We start from the raw sequence: 18,872 nt of genomic DNA on the forward strand, positions 1-18,872 counted from the left end.
GGGCTTCCCCCATACAAAGCATGCACACTTGTCCTTAGGGTCATCTCCCTGGCCTGAACTTTCTAAAATAGCTACTTTCATATATTAAGGCATACAAAAGCAGTTTATAAACAAGAAGTTAGACCCCCAAATTCACCAAGTAGATCTGAATTAAGAATGGACCAGAACTTCTAGAAACAACAAAGAAATAAAAGAATAATTCAATGAACAGATTAAACAACACGTGTGACACAGAATATATTCATTAAGTGGAAGGCAATTTGAACAGAGGAACCAGGGGTTTAGCAGGGAAAGACAAGAGTGAGAGATAGGAAACAGAGGTGATAAGGTATGGGTGGTGGACGAGGCCTCAATTCTCGCTGGAGCTCTGGAAGGAGACATCACTAAAGAGGCACCATTCGAAGAAATAAAGAATAAGAAAATTCCAGAACTGCCAAAAGACCACGGTCTCCTGAGCTCTGGGAATTACAACGAAAGTCAAGCAGAGTAAAGGCAGATGCCTTTAATGACCCCGTAATGTTGTTAGATGCTGGTGAAGAGCAGAGCACCAAAGTCGGAAGTATATTTAATGTAACCAGGGGAAATGCCGGGTCTCCTCAAGAGCAACTCGAAGGGCACCAATTTCCCAGCAGCAACATTCCAAGTCAACGGGAGAGGAAGAAAAGGTGTGATGACCTACTCGAGTGCAGACAGGAGACCCCTTTCCGAGACTGAGAGCAGAGGTCCTGGAGGATGGCTTGGTGGCAAAAAAACTCGCCCAACAGGCGTGACGCCTTGAGTCTGGCCCCGAGAGCTGCCCACACGTGCTGACAGTGGTCAGCACCTCTGCCACCTGGGACCCCTGAGTGCTACAACAGGAAGTGCAATCACTGGAGCATTGCAGCGAGAGGCGTGTGCAAGAGACACAACCAAAGTGTCACCGTGAATGTGACAACTAAAGGAGTGTGATCATGGGGGTCCAGAGTGAGGCCCCCGACCAGCACCCTAACCAGTGTGCCCAGTTACCACAATGGAAGGCACGTGATCCCCGTGTGCACATGTGTTACGACCACACCTAAAGTGGGCAGCTGCCGGCACACGCCATGGCTGAGTGTGCAAGCACCACAACTAAGCATGTGCGTGACCCTCCACCCCCATCATTCCAACAGCAGTGAAACAATGAAGACAACACACACACACACACACACACACACACACACACACACACACACGATGAAGAATGAAATAAAGAGATTTTGAGCCCAATAGAACCCAAAACCCAAACAGGAAGATACCAAAAAAAAAAAAAAAAAAAAAAAAAAAGAACACAAAAAAAAAAACCAAAAAAAACCCAAAAAACCAAACCAAAACAAACAAACAAACAAAAACAACAAAAGCCAAAACAGAGAATTTAGCATTGACTCTTGCTAAATAACAATGTTGGAGGATTTATCCTTTTTTTTTTTTTTTTTGCTTTTTTGGTCACACCCAGCGATGTTCAGGGATTACTCCTGGCTTTGCACTCAGGAATTACTCCTGGCGGTGCTTGGGGGACCATATGGGATGCCGGGGATCGAACCCGGGTCGGCCGCGTGCAAGGCAAACGCCCTACCCGCTGTGCTATCGCTCCGGCCCCTGGAGGATTTATCCTAACAAAGGGAAAATAATGTGAGATTCATGGGAAAAAAAAAAAAGGCCAGAGGAGATAGTTGATAAATATGTTGGCAAGTCTAAATAAACATGCACTACATAAAACAACGATGTCCAACTTGTAGGGCAAACCAGGGCAGAGTGAAACACAGCCTGAGAATTCTCTCAGTGGGAGAGGCAGGACTCACAAAACCAGCTCAGGGTGCTTGCACGGTTTGGGGGTGTGGTAAAGACACTGACTTTAGACTTTAGGTCTGCCTCCTAAAATAGCTAGGGTAACCACTGCAAGAACATTTACAGTGCATCTAACCTCCAAATAAGAAGATGGAACAAGGAGGGGTGGAGAGGGTGGACGGCAAATGGAAAGACAAAGACAAAGTTGGAAGCATGTGAAGATGGTAGAGGTGGGTAGAGGCGGACACCACCGATGCACCTAAGAGAGCTGCTGACCACAAACACCAATGCCCCAAATACAACACAGAAGCCAAAAGCTGCATCGCTACCATGAGAGTCTGGCCAATCTAAGCGGGAGATTCTGAACACAGTTCTCTGAATAACTGATAAATTTATCAGACGGAAACAGTGCACTTTACTACAAATAAAATGATTCCTTACACACACAATGAGCTAACTTATTTCAGGGTTTATATATAGAAAACTATAACAACTAGAGAAACATTTTCTGATGCTCACATTAAAAAAAAAAAGATGAAAAATTGGAAAGCTGAGATACCAAAAGGACGCACACCGGAATGGCTCAATGCTAAGTTTTGATGCTCTCCTAGAAGTCAAACCTATCTGACTATCAACGGAAATGGACTGGGTGGGGGGAGGTGAAATAACTCAACAGGCTAGAACAGGCTTTGCATTCGGAGGCCCAGGCTCAATTCCCATCAGCATACACGCCGTGGCCCCCAAACAACAGAACAACCCCAAACCTCAAGACAGAGGTCCCTGCTTCCCACTCTGATGTCCCTCCGCGTCTAGCACAGTGCTCTCCAGGGACATCAGGTAGGCGCCTGGCACCCATCTCCAGGCGGAGCCAAGGGAAAACCAAAGCAGCGTCAGCACTTGAGCACTACCTTCAAACCTGGAGGGCCCTGTGCTGGCCTTTCCGGCCTGTGTGGGCCAGGCTGTCGGGGAGGCCTGGGGAGGCCCAGATGGGCTGACCATGCGGCCACTGCTCCCTAGGCCAAGAAATCCCTTCACCTGTCCCCAGATTCCTGAATACCCTCCCCCATTCCTGAATCCCCCCGGATTCCTCAATACCCGAGATTCCTCAATACCCGAGATTCCTCAATCCCCCCGGGGTTCCTGAATACCCCCCTCCCGAAACGATGTGTGCAGGGCCAGGAGACACAGAGAAGCCAGGAGACCCCCATCCCTCTCCACCCGGGGTCCTTCCTGCTCTGCCCTGACCTCCCCAGCAGCCCTACAGTCACGTGGCTCCGCCGGAACGACCCGCCCTCTTCCGGCACGCGGCCAGGTTCTACCGCAGCACAGAACGAGAAAGAACATTCCCAACCCTTCCAGCGGAAGGCGGGCAAGCTCACCTGGACCTCGGCGGCCGGGGGCTGCGTGGGGGGCCTGGCTCTGGGGGCGTCTCCTGTGGCGGGCGGGTCATGCTGCTCTCATGCTGCTCGGCAGGTGAGCGGAGGCGGCTGGTCTGCAGGGGGGAGGGGGAGAGGTCACGTCTTCACCGGGTCCGGCAGGGCCCGTGGGCTCCTCCCCACCCCCCCTAACGGCAGGTGGGGCTGGGACCCTCTGGCACGAGGCCACCCCCCAGTGTAGGGCCCAGGCCCGAGGCCGCAGGCTGGACCTGGCACCACCCTGGATAGTGCCCCCCACCGGGAGCCCCCAAGCTAGGGCCAGACCCCCCCACAGAGGGCTTGTGGTTCCGGTTTGCGGGGGGCCGCACCCCGCCCGGCCCTGTGCTCGGGAGTCCCTCCGCCCGGGGCCGGCCCGTGCAAAGGCCGGGAGGCCGGGGTGGGGGAGAGATGCCCGTCGCGGTGCCCGGCGCCCGCCTCGGTGGCGGGAAAACCCCGCGGATGTGCAAAGGGGCTGCAGTGGGCGCGGGGCGCCGGGCGCTACACGCGCTGCGCGACCCCCCGCCCCGGCGGGCGGCCGTGCCCCTGCCCCGCGCTCACCCGCGCTCACCCGCCGGGCGTGCAGCATCCCTGACGGCCAGGGCGTGGGTCCGGCTGCCCGACGACGACGAAGCCTCGCGAGAGCGCGCGAGACTCGCGCCCCCGCGCCCAGACCCTGCCCAGGGCCGCAGGGCTCGTGCCTGCGGCTCCACGATGCAGAAACCATTCCTTTTCTTTCTTTCTTTTTTCCAAATCGAGAAATCCTCTGTGACAGCCGCTCCCCAAAAGGCGCGAACTGCTGCTGCTTCGGTACTTGAGGGAGAGATCACGGTCGTTCCCCGGGTGCTAGGGAGAGGGCTCGCTCCCGGATCGCGCGGCTGCCAGGGCGTGCTCAGTTTTTTTTTTTTTCTTTTTGGGTCACACTGGCAATACACAGGGGTCACTCCTGGCTCTGCACTCAGGAATTACCATATGGGATGCTGGGATTCGAACCCGGGTCGGCCGCGTGCAAGGCAAACGCCCTACCGGCTGTGCTATCGCTCCAGCCCCCAGGGCATGCTTAGTTCAAACCTTAGAAAACCTTAAAAAAAAGTCAAACTCCTTTTCCGGGCCTTTCTATTCTCCACCCAGCGCAGACACAGACAGCCCGCACACGCTCTCACCTCCCCCCTCAAACGCTAAGTCATCTGCATTTGGGAGTTTTGCTGCTCATGAAATCCGGGCGAAAAGCACAGCATCAACGTTCCCAGAGCCACAGAATGCTTTTGAAGCCATGCCCATAACGTTGCGAAGATTGTGTATTATTATCTCTGAGAGTTGGCAAAGAAGAGAGGTTATGGGGATAACTGTTTATGTACAAATAAATCAATACAGTAACTGGCAACCCGGAGAACAAACCTTACGGAAACCAAAACCATGGCAGGGCAGAATGGGGGGCAAGTGCCCTCGTTACTCCCCGCAGGCCTTCCTGTGGCAGCTGGCACTCTCTTTGGCACTTAGGTGCCTTTCGGGCAAGGGTACCACAACACTGGGCGCCGGGGAGACGGGGTTCTTCCTCCAAGGCCCTGGAGACACGACTCATTCCAGTTCTCTTTCCCTGATAAGAATATACTGGCCGAAGTTAAGAGGAAAGAAGTGAGGCTAACCAGGCTCACTGTCTCTCCTATTCATGGTCTCCCCTCAGCACTGACTGGGGCTAGTCTGTCCTCGGCGTGGGCCCAGCACTTGAGAGCAACAATGGAGACCAACGTCCCTGCCTTCACAGGGCCAACACCAGGAGGGGAGGCCAGAGAGGGAGTGGGGGGTGCAGCGGTCAAGTCCGTGCCTTGCAGGTGTGAGGTCCCAGCTCTGATGGTCAGTGTCAGCCCCGGCCAATAGAGGGGCAGACAACAGTGGTCCTCCGACACCGACACCGACAAATTGGAGGCTAATCTCAGAAGAGACGCCAAGCCAAGGCAACACCAGGGAGACCCGCCTCTGGCTGAAAAGACTAGGGCCTCCTTGGGGACGGGGGTGGGCCAAGTCCCCACCCTGCTGAAACCCCAGCGGCCCCAACCACACCTTACCGCCTCTGGCATGTAAATGGTCCAACTTCACAACCTCACAATAATCTTGGAAGAGACGCCACGTTCAAGACCCACCAATGCTATACCACCTGGAGCCCGTGGCCACATACTCGACCACACAACACCTCCACATGTCACAATACTGACGGCCCAGTGGGAGCACAGCAAATTAGACGAGAAAGTTGCACAGAAGCCCCCTAAGCTCAGCAGGTGAAAGCAGTAACACAGAAGGCTCGACTAGCAGCACGGGGCTTGGGTTAGCCTTGGACAATCACTTTAAGAACACCACCATGAGATAGAAGAATTCTCACAGATTTCTCTTTTTTTTTTTTGATAATTCCACTTGCCCTTTTGTTGTAACATGGAATATAAAATAGACTATGTTGTGTCCATTAAGGGGGCAGGTGTGGGGAGTGGATGGGAAGGTCACGTTGGTGGTGGGACTGGTGTCGGGACAATGAATGCCTGAAACAATAGTATGATGAGCAACTTTGCAAACCATGATGCTTAAATTTAAAAAAATTATAAATAACTCTGACAGAGACGTTCTTCAAAGAAGTATGACTACTGCAATGTGCATATGGTGTCGGTGAGGAAACTAAAAAACATGGTGAATTGATGCTTCCTACAGTACTACAGGCCTGGAGTGACAGAACAGCAGGTAAGGCGCTTGTTTTGCACGCGACCAACTCAGGGTACCTCCCTGACACTCTATGTGGTACTCAGGGCACCACCAAAAGTGATCCCTGAGCACATAACCAGGAGTAAGCCCTGAGCACCACCACGTGTGGTTCCCTGAAACAAACAGAGAAAAAACCAAAACCCCTGAAAAAAACAAAAACAAAACCACCAAAGACCCCACCTACAGTCATCCCTTGATCCCAGAGCCTGGTCCTACCCCCATCCCACCAAATCCACAGATGTTCAAGTCTCTTGTAGAAAACCTGTGTCCCAGGAATGGCCCACATACCTACTTGGGGTAGGTAATGCCTTTGGGGGAGAGGCACGCCAGGCAGTGCTCAGAGACTGCTCCTGGTTCTGCTCTCAGGAATAACTCCTGGTGGGGCTTGCGGGACCATATGTGGTGCCAGAGATCAAATGCAGGTCAGATGTGTGCAAGGCAAGCACCCTACCTGCTATACTACCCCTGCCACCCCCACCCCCATAATGCCTTTCTTTTACTTTCCTTCTCCCTTTCTCTCTCCTATTGCTAAATAAAAACATTTTACTTAGAAAGAAAGGCAGGCAGGGCTTGTTTTCTCCCAAGCCCGTGTTCTCCCTTGAACACGTATCTCTCTGCTTTATTCCCCCTAGAGAAACCCGTGTTCTCTCACCCGTGTTCTCTCATAAAGGTGCATCTCTCTCTCTCTCTCTCTCTAAGTAAATTTTTCTAAGTACACATCTTTTCTAAGTACACATCTTTTTCTAAGTACCACATCTTTCTAAGTAAATTTTGCTCAATAAAAAACTATCTTGTAAGCTGAAAACCTCCAGATCCCAACAGCAGCCATGCTCAAGGCTGTTCTCCACGGCTCCGACAAGCCTCACCTCTGAGGGAACCTGCAGAAGAACCCAGGTATGCAGGACCCATGACTGCGCTCTCCAAGCTCGCTCAGAGCGGGACTGGGCCTCCTCCACCCAGCTCCCCAGATTTCCAGTAGCTTGGCAGTCACACCTACAAACTGCCCCAGAGCCATATAATCTCATCAACGGTCAAGATCCAGAGACCCTGAAATAAAGCTCCTGTAAGAGAGCGCCACAGAACATCCTGGAGTGCATGGCTGCGTAAGGCCGCTTATGTGGCCATGCGACCTCTTACACTCTAGCCCGCTGATGTACTGAAAGTAGCACACATTTGTGTTGAACATACATGTTTGCAATCTCTTATACAAGGGCTTAAACAGCTCCAGGATGAAATACAATAGTCTTCACACACTTTCCCCTTATGGCGGCTGAAGGAGCACGGTGGTAGGATTGGTGTTCGAACATTTGTGAACAACTTTATAAAAATTAAATTTAATTAAAAAAAAGGATCTTGCTTCACAAAAAAATGAAGAGGGAGGAAGAAAGAAAGGAAGAAAAGAAAATGCATACCTTCATTCCCCTCTCTTTTTACGTTATCTCTAAATTACTCGTGCCACTTAAGACAACCCAAGTGCTAGGTGACTGGTTGTTAAACTTTCTGTTTAGGGAAACACAACGACAAGCAAAAGGGCAAAGCACCGATACCAACACGGTGGGCTTAGCCCTGTGGCAGCCATTTTTTTTTCCATGCATGAATTTTCCCTAGTAGCATCCAAGAACACACAACCCAGGGGAGAGGGAGGGCCGGCCGCAATCAGCATCTAACCTGAGCCCTAGAATCAATGAAGGCAAGAAGGAAAGACGTGAGGAAGAGGAGCAATGGGAGCAAGTGCCAAGCCCTGGCATGAAGCTGGTGGGAGCAAGTGCCAAACCCTGGCATCCAGCTGGGAAGATCCAGCTGGGTGGGTTGGAGCCTGACTCTGCCTGTGCTTCAGTCACGGTGCTGTTTAAGAAGGCATTTGGAGTGTACGGGGCTTTCCAGATGTGCCCAAAATAAGCCTGGCATAAGATGCTTCTCTGCTAAATGCTCTCATCCTACTCTAACACCAGGCAGCCAAAGAGGGGCCGCGGGGCTTTCCCTCCCCTCTTACAATCCTTTTGGGGACGCCTACTTCTTTCAACAATGGCGAACTGCAAATCCAGTTTGGCTGGTGGTAAAGCTGGTTGGCCACAGGAGAGGCTGGCAGGAGAGGCTGGCTTTGGGTTTTAGGAGATGGACAAGGACCTGTTTCTAACATGATGGCTACTGGCTGGGGCTGTGGGTCAGTGGTGGACCACATGCCTTGCCTGGGGGAAACCATGGCTTCGATCCCCGGCAACACACACACACACACACACACACACACACACACACACACACACACACACACACACACACACACACACAAACAGAGAAGATAGAAACTCAAGGTGGATGCTACTCTAAGGAAGGTCATTCAACTTCATGCACTCAACACGAGCTTTGGGAGACTGGGGCTCAGACCTGGCACTGCCCCACCCCTCCCCTCAGGTCACCTGGCCTTGTTCTTCTCTAAAGGGGTGTTGGTAGCACCTTCCTTGCAGGGGCGGGAAGGAGGGAGCTAGCATTACCCTCCATGCAGGCATCTGCAGGAAGGAAGGTGCCCGCTGGGCAGGCTGCCTGGCTGCTCACAGGTTCCACACAAGTGGCACAGCACACAGTGTCGCGGCACACGGGGAGAAGCAGCCTCGCCCCCCGCCAGAGGGCTGGTCCCCGGGAGGCCCCTGAGCGGCTTCCCAGCCAGCGTGGGGCTGCAGATAGCTCTGCCAAGCCCGGGGCCCGTGGGGACTCAGTGCTCCCATCCCCACGCAGGGCCCCGGCCGCTAGTCCACACCCGCCAGGCAGCTGAGCCACACCTGCGAGGTCTCCTCTCCGGGAGAGGCTGGGCTCTGGTTCTCTGAGGGGAACAGCTACCTCCCGCCAACGGCCCAACCCACACCAGCGCTGGTGCCGGGACCCTGCAGACGGCCATCTAATATTCCAACAGCCCCGCAGGCACGGCTGCGACCGCCCTTTTAAACAGGTCTGCTGAGCTGTCGAGCACCGCAGAAGCCCTGCTGGCACCCGGACCCGAGGCCCCGTGGCCTTTGTCTCTCCTCCCTGGCCACACGGGTATGGAGATGCCTGCACCTCAGCTGCCGGGCATACCAGGCTGTCATCAGCGTTGGCAGGGGGCAGGGGGCGTGTGAGAGGCTGAGAGGCGGGGCCGCCTTCATCGACGACGGGCACAAAGGACCTGAATGCAATCGAGGGCCGCAGCGCAGGGCTCTTCTCGGCCACGTGGTGGCTGAAATGAGGAGAGCGTCTCCCAGGTCGGGGGGAGGGGGCCACGGGACAGAAGCCCCTCAAGTGGGCAGCAGGAGCAAGGGAAATGTGGAGAAGTCCATCAATTCGAATGGGTTTGGGAATGAAGGAGAAATGGAATCTAAGGACTGAGTCCAAGACCCAGTGCAGAGACCAACACCTGCGGTGACAAACCTCCGATCTGGTCCCTGGGCCCGGCTGTGCTGTCAGAGGGGCCCCAGCACAGGGACAGCCCCGCGTCCTGTGCAGTGCCGCAGCCAACAGCCAGAGGGCGGCAGAAACTAGCCCGAGGTAAGGAAAATGCCCCCCCTCCTGCAAATGAGTCTCTCGGTGGGGTGCCCGGCCCCCACCCCTTGGAGGCTGAGACAAGAATAATTGCCATGGGGCTGGAGAGAGAGGACAGCAGGGTCAGGACTTGTCTTACACGACACCAACCTGGGTTCAATGCCCGGCACTGCCAGGAATGAGCCCCGAGCTCAGCCGGGTGTGACCCCCACCCCCATCCTGCCCATGCCCCACCCTCTCCACCCCACAAACCAAGAAGGAGTCATTTCCATGACCGCAAAAGGGGTCTCTACCCAGACTGTTGGAAGGACGGGCTGTGCCCTTGACCTTCGTGCCTTGAGCATGGGGCGGGGGCTTCTGCAGAGAGCACAGAGACGGGGTGCAGGGTTGGCCGACAGGGGATGCCAGGTCACCACCTCCAGGCTCCATGGACCCTGCAGCCTCCATGGCCAGGGTCACTGCACACCGCACACGGGGCGGTTCCAGGCACGGACACTGCACAGACCCCCTGGTGAAAGGGGGCGGGGGCTCTGAGAGGCAGCAGCGCCCATGATGCAGGGGTGTGTGCAACAGAGAGCAGCCTGCTGGAGACAGAAGCAGAGCAGGAGAGGCAGGGTCGGGAAGCCCTGGAGGGGGAGGCCTCAAGGCAAGGATCCAGCGGTTCCGCTAAGGCACCTCTGACGACAGTATGGACTGGGGCATTTTTATTGGGTCCGATTGGGCCCGGAGCCATAGTACAGGCGTAGGGCTCTTGCCTTGCAGGTAGCCAGCCAATCTAGGGTCAATCCCTGGCACCCCATATGACCCCCCCGTGCCCCACCAGGAGTGATCCCTGGGCACAGAGCCTGGAATATGACCTGAGCACAGCTGGAAGTGGTGCAAAAAAACAAAAAAAGAGGAAAAGGAAATGTTTTTGGAGCCAGATTGGAGACCTCTCCAGGGACTTCACCTGAAGGCGTCTCCCGTGAAGACCACCAGGGGCCTCACTCAGAAGACTCTTCCTCCTGGGCAGGATCGGGGAGGGGTGGGGGTTGCTGCCAAGGACCTCCCAGCTCTGCCCCAAACTTCCAAGGCAGTTTGTCAGAGTCTGTGTCCGCAGCCTCCAGCCCCTGTGGCGGGTACCCTCCCCGCAGCCTTGAAGTGAAATGACTGCGCCTGGGGTCGTGTGGACCCCCCACCGCCCCCAGTAAAACCATCTCGTCGTTCTTCGCAACTGGCTTTCGACAGGACACGGAGCTGCGTCTCTGCAGGGGGCCCCTCTGACAGACCCTCTCCCCCTGGAGCCCCCTCATTCAAACCCAGCGACCCGTCAGCTGTCGACTCAGAGAGGTGTCCTGGACGCAGTGCACAGCAGGGGGTCAGCTGGTTCCGGTGTGATAGTGTCAGCGGTTCTTCATACCTTTCTGGCCCACAGCTGGCGCCCCCTTCTCTGTTCCACCCACTTGTCCAGATCCCTTAGGGAGGTTTAACAGCATGGGTACCGGAATTCCACGCCCCCTCCCCACCCTGTAATCCCATGTGGGTTTTTTTGGGCCACACCCAGTGGTGTTTAGGGCTTACTACTCCTAGCTCTGTGCTCAGAGATCAGTCTTGACTGACTTGGTGCCCATATGGATGCCAGGGATCAAACCCGGGCCAGCTGCAAACAAGGCAAGTGCCCTTACCATTGCACTATCACTGTGGCTCCCCACCGCCCCTGTTCAAAGGAGAGTGTTTAAAGCGGGCCGGTTTGTGGGTGGTGGGGACCAGGGTGGGGAAGTATAGGATGATACTCACAAAAAAAGCCAAAAGTAATAAATCATTCTGATACAACCATTTTTGGTCCAGAGTGAAAATGCAACTAAGACTTCTGAAGTTTTACTTTCCTAAATTAAACACAAAGGCAACGAAGCAGTTGGAACGGCCTGGGGGTTCCGACTGCTTCGGAACGAGGTGGACAAACGAGATGGACAGGGGGATGTTTCCTCCTTGCTCTTTGTACAAATAGTATGCCCGGGGTCTCAGGTGCTGGAGCCACAGGGCTGGGCTTTCCCTCTTGCCGCCCAGCCAGGCCTGCAGGCTCACTTCTTTCTTTTTTTCTTTTTCTTTTTTTGCTTCTGGGCCACAGGGAGCAATCATGGTAGCACTGTAGTCCCATTGCTCATTGATTTGCTCGAGCAGGCACCAGTAACGTCTCCATTGTGAGACTTGTTGTTACTGTTTTTAGCATATTGAATACGCTACGGGTTGCTTGCCAGACTACCGTGCAGGCGGGATACTCTCGGTAGCTTGCCGGGTCTGCAAGAGGGGCGGAGGAATCGAATACGGGTCGGCTGCGAGCAAAGCAAACCCCCTACCCGCTGTGCTATAGCTCCAGCTCTGCAGTCAGGGATCACTCCTGGTGATGCTCGGGGGACCATACAGGATGTAGGGGTCAAACCCAGGTCTCCTGCATGCAAGGAAGATGCCCTACCTGCTGTACCATCACTCCTACCCTAGGCTCATCTCTCTCAGGTAGCTACAGAGGAAGCTTGGGGGCGGGGGGGGGGGGTGGTGGAGAGAAATTAGGCCACTTGCTGACCAGGGATTCCAGGAGATACATCCTGGTAGAGATGGATACGCGACAGGGGACTCTCAACATTGGTTTTACCATTTTACACATGGTGTCTGAAGTCATTTCACGATCTAGAAAGTGTCTCAAAAAGTGAGGCGCTAGGAAGAGCCTGAGCCCTGCACTCCACCCAGTCACCAGCCATCTGCCCAGCCCAGTAACACAGTGAGCGTGAGAATCAGCTGCGGAGAATAGACCAGGGGGCCGGAGAGATGGTACTGAGGGGAAAGAACCGGCCTTGCATGAGGCTAACCCAGGTTCCAACCCGGGTCCCACACAGGGTCACCTGAACACCACCGGGAGTAAGCCCTGAGCACTGCCAGGTGTGGCCAAAGAATAAAACTAAACAAAAAAACAACAAAAGAATACACCAGAGGATCTTTGCCTTGGTGGTGGTGTGTATGTGTGTGTGTGTGTGGGGGGGGGGGCGCGGGGTTGTACCTTTGTACCTCAATACCATCAACATTAATGCTACTGTTACCATGTTACTAAACTAGACTTTATTTATTAATTGTCATAATCTGCCATGCTCAGGGATTACTCCTGGCTCTGCACTCAGGGGTCACTCCTGGAGGAGCTCAGGGGACCTAATGCAAGGGATGGAACCCTGGTGGGCTGCCTGCAAGGCAAGTGCCCTCCCCACTCCACTGTAATTGCTCTAGCCCAAATCAATTGTTTTTAAAATTAAAAACCATCAGAGAGGGGCCGGAGTGATAGCACAGCGGGTAGGGCGTTTGCCTTGCACACGGCCGACCCGGGTTCGATCCCTGGCATCCCATATGGTCTCCCAAGCACCGCCAGGAGTAATTCCTGAGTGCAAAGCCAGGAGTAACCCCTGAGCATCGCTGGGTGTGACCCAAAAGGCAAAAACAAAACAAAACAAAACAAAAAAACATCAGAGAGTGGGTTTGTGAGCACTTGGTGAGCTCATGTGTTGATCCTCATTTAAGCCAGGGCGTGAATAAAGCTGGCTGGGGGTGGCCACCCGTGGCAGCGGCTGGGGGGCAGCGGCCAGAAGGCTCAGGGTGCTGGGTGACATCCCGGAGGAGGGTCTGTGGGGCCTCGGGGGTGCTGAAAGGTCGTTCTCACCTGGAGAGGAAGCTTCTGGACACTCTGGAAGAAGGAAACTTGCGCAGGAGAAGACGGCTGCTTTCACAGAGAACGCCCCACAGAGCCTGCCTCCCCTCGGCCCCCTGTAGAGACCCTCTAATCGGAACTAGCCAGAGTAGGGAAGACTTGAGAGAGAGTAGATCAGGGAGAACAGGGGAGTGGAGTGGGGGACAAGGCCACTAAAACCAGAAGCTCTGGGTTCCTTCCGGCTGATGATGCAAAGGCCTTGGAATGAGACAGAGGTGACAGTCTCAGAAGATAGTGAACTGGGCTGGAGCGGTAGCACAGTGGGGAGGGCGTTTGCCTTGCACATGGCCGACCCGGGTTCTATCCCCGGCATCCCATATGGTCCCCCTAGCACCGCCAGGAGTAATTCCTGAGTGCATGAGCCAGGAAGAACCCCTGAACATCACCAGGTGTGACCCTTCCCTCAAAAAAAAAAAAAAAAAAAAAAAAAAAAGACTGAACATATTAAATGCAACTGACTTCGACGCTTTTATTTTATTCATTATTTTTATTTAAAAAATCGCCACATTTGGGGCTGGAGCAATAGCACAGCGGGTAGGGCTTTAGCCTTGTAAGCGGCCAACTCGGGTTTGATTCCCAGCATCCCATATGGTCCCCTGAGCACTCCAGGAGTAATTCCTGAGTGCAGAGCCAGGAGTAACCCCTGAGCATCACCAGGTGTGACCCAAAAAACAAAACAAAATAATAATAATTTAAAAAAATTAAAAATCTCCACATTACGCGTCAACGTACGAGAGGCTCTATTTGTGCTTTGAATTTTGGGGGGTCTGGGGGATGAGACACCCAGCTCAGGGTTCACAGCTGCTTCTGTGCTCAATGTTCATCCTGGCAGTGCTTGGGGGACCGTGTCCAATGTTGGGGATTAAACTGTTGGCCGTGCGGGGCGAGTGCCTAACTTGCTGTACGATCTCTCTGGCTTCATTTTAAATTGTTTTATTTTCTCTTTGTGCATCAGGCATCAGGCCCAGATGCCTGGGCTCATGGAGCAGGCTGATATCTTAAACTCTACTCTACACATTTAGGCAAAGTTAGGAAAGAAAAGGCAGCACGCTTCTGGGCCTCACCCTGACCGAGCCTGACTTGGTGGGTCCCGGCTGGATGGAGCGAATGATGCTTTCACTTTGGACGAATCAACAGCGGCTACTATTTCCGGTGTGCCAGAGTTGGGCCGGGCACAGGATGAGGCGCTTCCGTGCCCAGCATCTCAGAAATCACACTGCACGGTGATGCTGGTTTGTTTCACAGAGGAGACCGAGGCTCAGAGAGGTTAAGGAAGTGGCCCAAGGCACACAGCCGGTTAACAGCGCCTTCAAACCAACCAAGAGCACACTCCTGTGGCCTTTAACCAGACGGCAGAAATGCCACTGGGGGCCTAGGGGTGAGAGGCACTCTTTACTGGGGGGAGGGCTGAGAGAGCACAGGGATCAAGGTACTGGCCTTGCACACGGTTGACCCGGGTTCAGTCCCTGGCACATGTGGTTTCCGTGAGTCCTCGAGCTAAGATCCCTGAGCACAGAGCTCAGAGTAAGCGTAGCTGGGTGTGGCAGAGAGAGGGAGTGGGGGGCGAAGGAGGGTTGTGGGTGGAGCTCAAGTGGCAGAGCATGTCACTGTCACTATCACTGTCTTCCCATTGCTCATCGATTTGCTCGAGCGGGCACCAGTAATGTCTCCATTGTGAGACTTGTTACTGTTTTTGGCATATCGAATACGCCACGGGGAGCTTGCCAGGCTCTGCCGTGAGGGCGGGATACTCTCGGTAGCTTGTCGGGCTCTCCGAGAGGGCCGGAGGAACTGAACTCAGGTCGGCCGCGTGCAAGGCAAATGCCCTACCCGCTGTGCTATGGCTCTAGCCTGGCAGAGCATACATCTTTTTAAATTTTTGTATTTGAGCCACACCCAGTGGTGCTCTGGGCTTACTCCTGGCTCTGTGCTCAGGGGTCACGCCTTGTGGGCACAAGGAACTGTATGTGGTGCCCAAGGTTGAACCTGGATGGGAAACACGCAAGGCCAGTGCCCCACCCACCGTACTGTGGGTCTGGCCCCACAGAGGGTCTTGCTATGTGAGCTCCCGGGCAAGAGTCCTGGTACTGCTGCATCTCCTCTCCCCTCCAACACCATAGGGTGTGGTCTCATCCTATGGTGTTTATATATATATATATATATATATATATATATATATATACATATATATATATATATACATACATATATATATATATATTTTTTTTTTTTTAGAAGAGGAAGACTGCATAGTAGGAAGTCCTGGTTCGGTCCCCTGAGCACCACTAGGAGTAATTCCTGAGTGGAGAGCCAGGAGTAATCCCTGAGCATCACTGGGTGTGGTCCAAAAAGGGAAAAAAAAAGTCCTGGTTTCCAGATGGTTTCCAGAATAATCTATGAACTCATGATGCTCCTACAATTCTAATTCCCAAGGGCCGGGAAGGGGGGGCGTTCGTTCTTGGCACCAATGTTCAGAATGTGTGATCAGATTCACAAGAAACCGTGGCCTGCCCACGCGTCACCATCCACTCAGCTGAGCACGTATCTCTCCACTTCGAAGACGCTTGGGGCCCGAGACCTGCCAAGTGGCAGAGCAGATGACCAGCCTGGTGGAGGTGCTGGGTCAGGCTGCCAGGGCACGGCCAGGCCTGCGTCACACACGACTGGGCGTGGCCTCTATTCCCCACAGACTTACCGGGCCTGAGCCATAGCACAGTGGGAAGGAAGCCTGCCTTGGGTTTGATCTCCGGCATCCCCTATGGTCCCCTGAGTCCCACCAGGAGTGCTCCCTAAGTGCAGAGCCGGGAGGAACCCCTGAGCACTGCCAATGAGTACTGTTCCCCTAAAAAAAAAAAATGATTCCCCAAATGGGACCTTTCCTCTGAAGCCAGAGGACAGGACTGAGTCGCCTGCACCCCTGTAACCCCTCCCAGGTGGGCAGTGCAGGGGAGAGGAAGGCCCGTCTCTCCTGGGCTAGCAACGCAGGAGGGCCTGGAGCCTTACTGTTTTTTTCGGCAGGGGTGCAGGTGCTGAGCAGTGCTCAGAGGCCCGGAAGCCCCCCACAGTGGTTCTTGAACACTGGGCACAGAGCCCGAGGCTGCATAACTGACAGGACCCTGCTTGGGTGCTAGGAGAGGGGGCAACACTTCTCGACTGGGGGTCCCAGGAGAGCCCAAGGGGCCGGAGATGAGAGTCGTGCCAATGAGGGGGTGTGGTAAAAGCCGAGGGGGCCAGTCGGGAGTCAGGGACGAGGAGCACGGAGCAGAAGCTTGGAAGGCCAGGTCGGGAGAGTGACCGAGAGGCTGCGGTTTAGAGACCCCCATAGGGCTGGGGATTGAACGAGGTCGCCCAGACACGAGGCATGTGCCCCCCCCACCTGTGTGGACCAGTCTCCAAAGCCCCTACAGTCTTTTCCAAAGGGGGGGTGTTCTTTAGGCTTCAGGGAGCTAGCTGGGGTGGGGTGCAGATGTGGGCCAGGACCCCGCTGCACCCCCACCCACCCACAGAACCATGCTCCCTGTGCCTGCGAGGCCCTGGGGTCCAGCCCCCGACCACAGAAGGGGGAGGTCCTGGTGGCCCTGAGCACCTCTGGGTGCCTCTGGGTTCCCCAACACGGCCAACGGAGCCTCTGTAAGACAGCAACAACACCCCTGCATCTTGGGCAGTTACGGGGTCCTACCGGATGGCACCTCATGCTGAGGCCAACACAGGTGGGGGCTGGACACAGTGCCGCCCCCAGCCCCCAAACTCAGGTCTGCGCGGTGCTCCTGTCCAGGCCATCCTGCTTTCAAGGAACTTCCTTTCAGAAACTCACTGCATCGTTGCTCATTGCTCTGCTGTTTTTCCCCCTTTGGCGAGGCGGGGGGTGGCACTCCCAGTGGTGCTCAGGGGAACATTGGATACAGGGGAGGGAGACCGAGGTGCCCACGTGAGAAGTCTAAGCTCAACCCTCCCCTCCCCTCCCCTTCTCCCCATCCTCTTCCCCTGCCTCTGTCTTTTCTTTACTTTTCTCTTCCAAACCCAGCAGTGTCTGGGCTTGGCACTCAGTTCTGGGGATCACTCCTGGCAGTGCTGGGTGCTAGAGATGAACCTGGGGTTAGCTGCATGCCAGGCAATGCTCTACCCCTGTACTATCTCTCAGATCCCTGTCCAACGGTTCCCGGGCCTCACAATCAGATGCAGCCCTCAGCTCTCCAGCCCGCACCCAGGCCCAGGCTCCTCCTGACACACGCCCAGTGAGGGAGCTCTCGTGGCCACAGACTCCCACGGGCCCCTGTCTACCAGCAGTTTGCAGCATGGACCCAGGGGGCAGCGTGCGCCAGTCCTCCAGGCTGGCCGCTGAGTGGAAAAGGGCAGAGAGGGAAACCGAGGCAGGATCTGCCTTCAGTCCCTGCTTCCTCCTTGCTGAGGACAAAGCACCAGGAGAAACAGACCAGGCCAGGCCAGAGGGTGGCCCGACGGGCTGAGTGAGCACCAGCTTTGCCCACAGGTGGGCGGGTTCTGCCCTCAGCACCACACAATCTGCCCCCCCAGCACTGTGTGACCCCAGGACTGGACTCCCACTCGTGACCCCCGGATCACCTAGGGCACATCTCCCTGGCACGTCCCGAGGAGCGTCTTAAAGACCCCCAGCTCTGAGTCATCTGAAGCAGAGAGGAGATCTTGTAAAAATAACTGCCAGGATGGGGCCCTGGGCTGCTATTATTCACCACCGAGAACAAAAAGCAGGGCAGGAAGCAGAGGAGGAAAAGTGTCGCTCAAGGCGGCATCACCTGACAGGAGCTGCCGCCGAACCCCTCCAGGCGCGCTTGGGGTGATTGCGTAAGCGGGAGAGAGGGTCTTCTTTGCCACCTTCCGACCCCCAGCCCCTCCCCTCACCTGCCACCCCCAATTCTGAGCCCCACCGGAAGTCCCTGGCCGGATTCGGGGTTCTGGCTGGGGCCTCCCTACAAGTTGGCCGGAGGAGGAATGAGGGCGACCGGAAAGCTCCAGAACCCTGGGGTGCGGGTTTCTGGACTGTGCCTGTAGGGGGTGTCCTGGGGAGGCAGGCAGGGGGTGTGCAGGGCGGAGGTCTGTGGGGGAGGTGGCAGGCCTGGTCAGGACCCGAAGGTCACTTGTTTCAAGACTTCCTTGGAAGACGGACTTTCCAAATGCTGGGGGTGGCCTGAGGGACGGACTGAGGGTTTCCCGGGAGACTGACTCATTTCCACTCTGTGTCTGGGGGGAGGGAGGCAAGGAGGGGAGGACTCTGAGGCCAGGGACAGGGAGACAGGGGCAGTGGGAGGCGTGGACACAGTGCTCAGGGTATGCAGTAGGCACAGCCTCACATACGGAGCACGGGCGGGGGCCCGCAGTATAGATGGAGTCGCAGCCCAGAGACTGTACTGTGGGGCGGGGCTGTGTGGACACAGAAGCCCGCCCCCACCCCCCAGCAATGGGAGCTGGACAAGGGGGCCCATCTATCAAGGCAGGCAGGAGGAGACATCTCAAAGCGGGCCCAGGTCCGCCCTCAGCACACAGGAGCCGGGATGGCGGCCAAGAACCGTGCCATGGGGTGCCAAGAGCGTGTCCTGGAAGAGACGGAGGGGCGGCCTGGGAGCAGCGGCCAGTCCCCAGCACGGATGCGGGGTCAGCTATTTCCAGGCATTTCTGAAGCACCAGCAGGCCCCGGG

At 55.3% G+C, this 18,872-nt stretch overlaps 1 protein-coding gene across 9 annotated transcripts in view; it reads right to left on the minus strand.

The window, feature by feature from the left end:
* Nucleotides 1–18,872, minus strand: part of TRERF1 (transcriptional regulating factor 1) — a 223,960-nt gene that overhangs the window by 65,217 nt on the left and 139,871 nt on the right. For 8 of the 9 annotated variants that reach the window (XM_055134607.1, XM_055134615.1, XM_055134614.1 and 5 more), the window contains exon 4: nucleotides 3,183–3,295. The exons of the other annotated variant lie outside the window; for it this stretch is intronic. The gene's annotated coding sequence lies outside the window, so the exon portion shown is untranslated. The remainder of the gene's footprint in view (nucleotides 1–3,182; nucleotides 3,296–18,872) is intronic. 9 annotated transcript variants of the gene reach the window in all.

The sequence above is a fragment of the Sorex araneus genome, chromosome 4 (genome assembly GCF_027595985.1).
Source record: "Sorex araneus isolate mSorAra2 chromosome 4, mSorAra2.pri, whole genome shotgun sequence".
In the NCBI taxonomy this organism is placed as follows: Eukaryota; Metazoa; Chordata; class Mammalia; order Eulipotyphla; family Soricidae; genus Sorex; species Sorex araneus.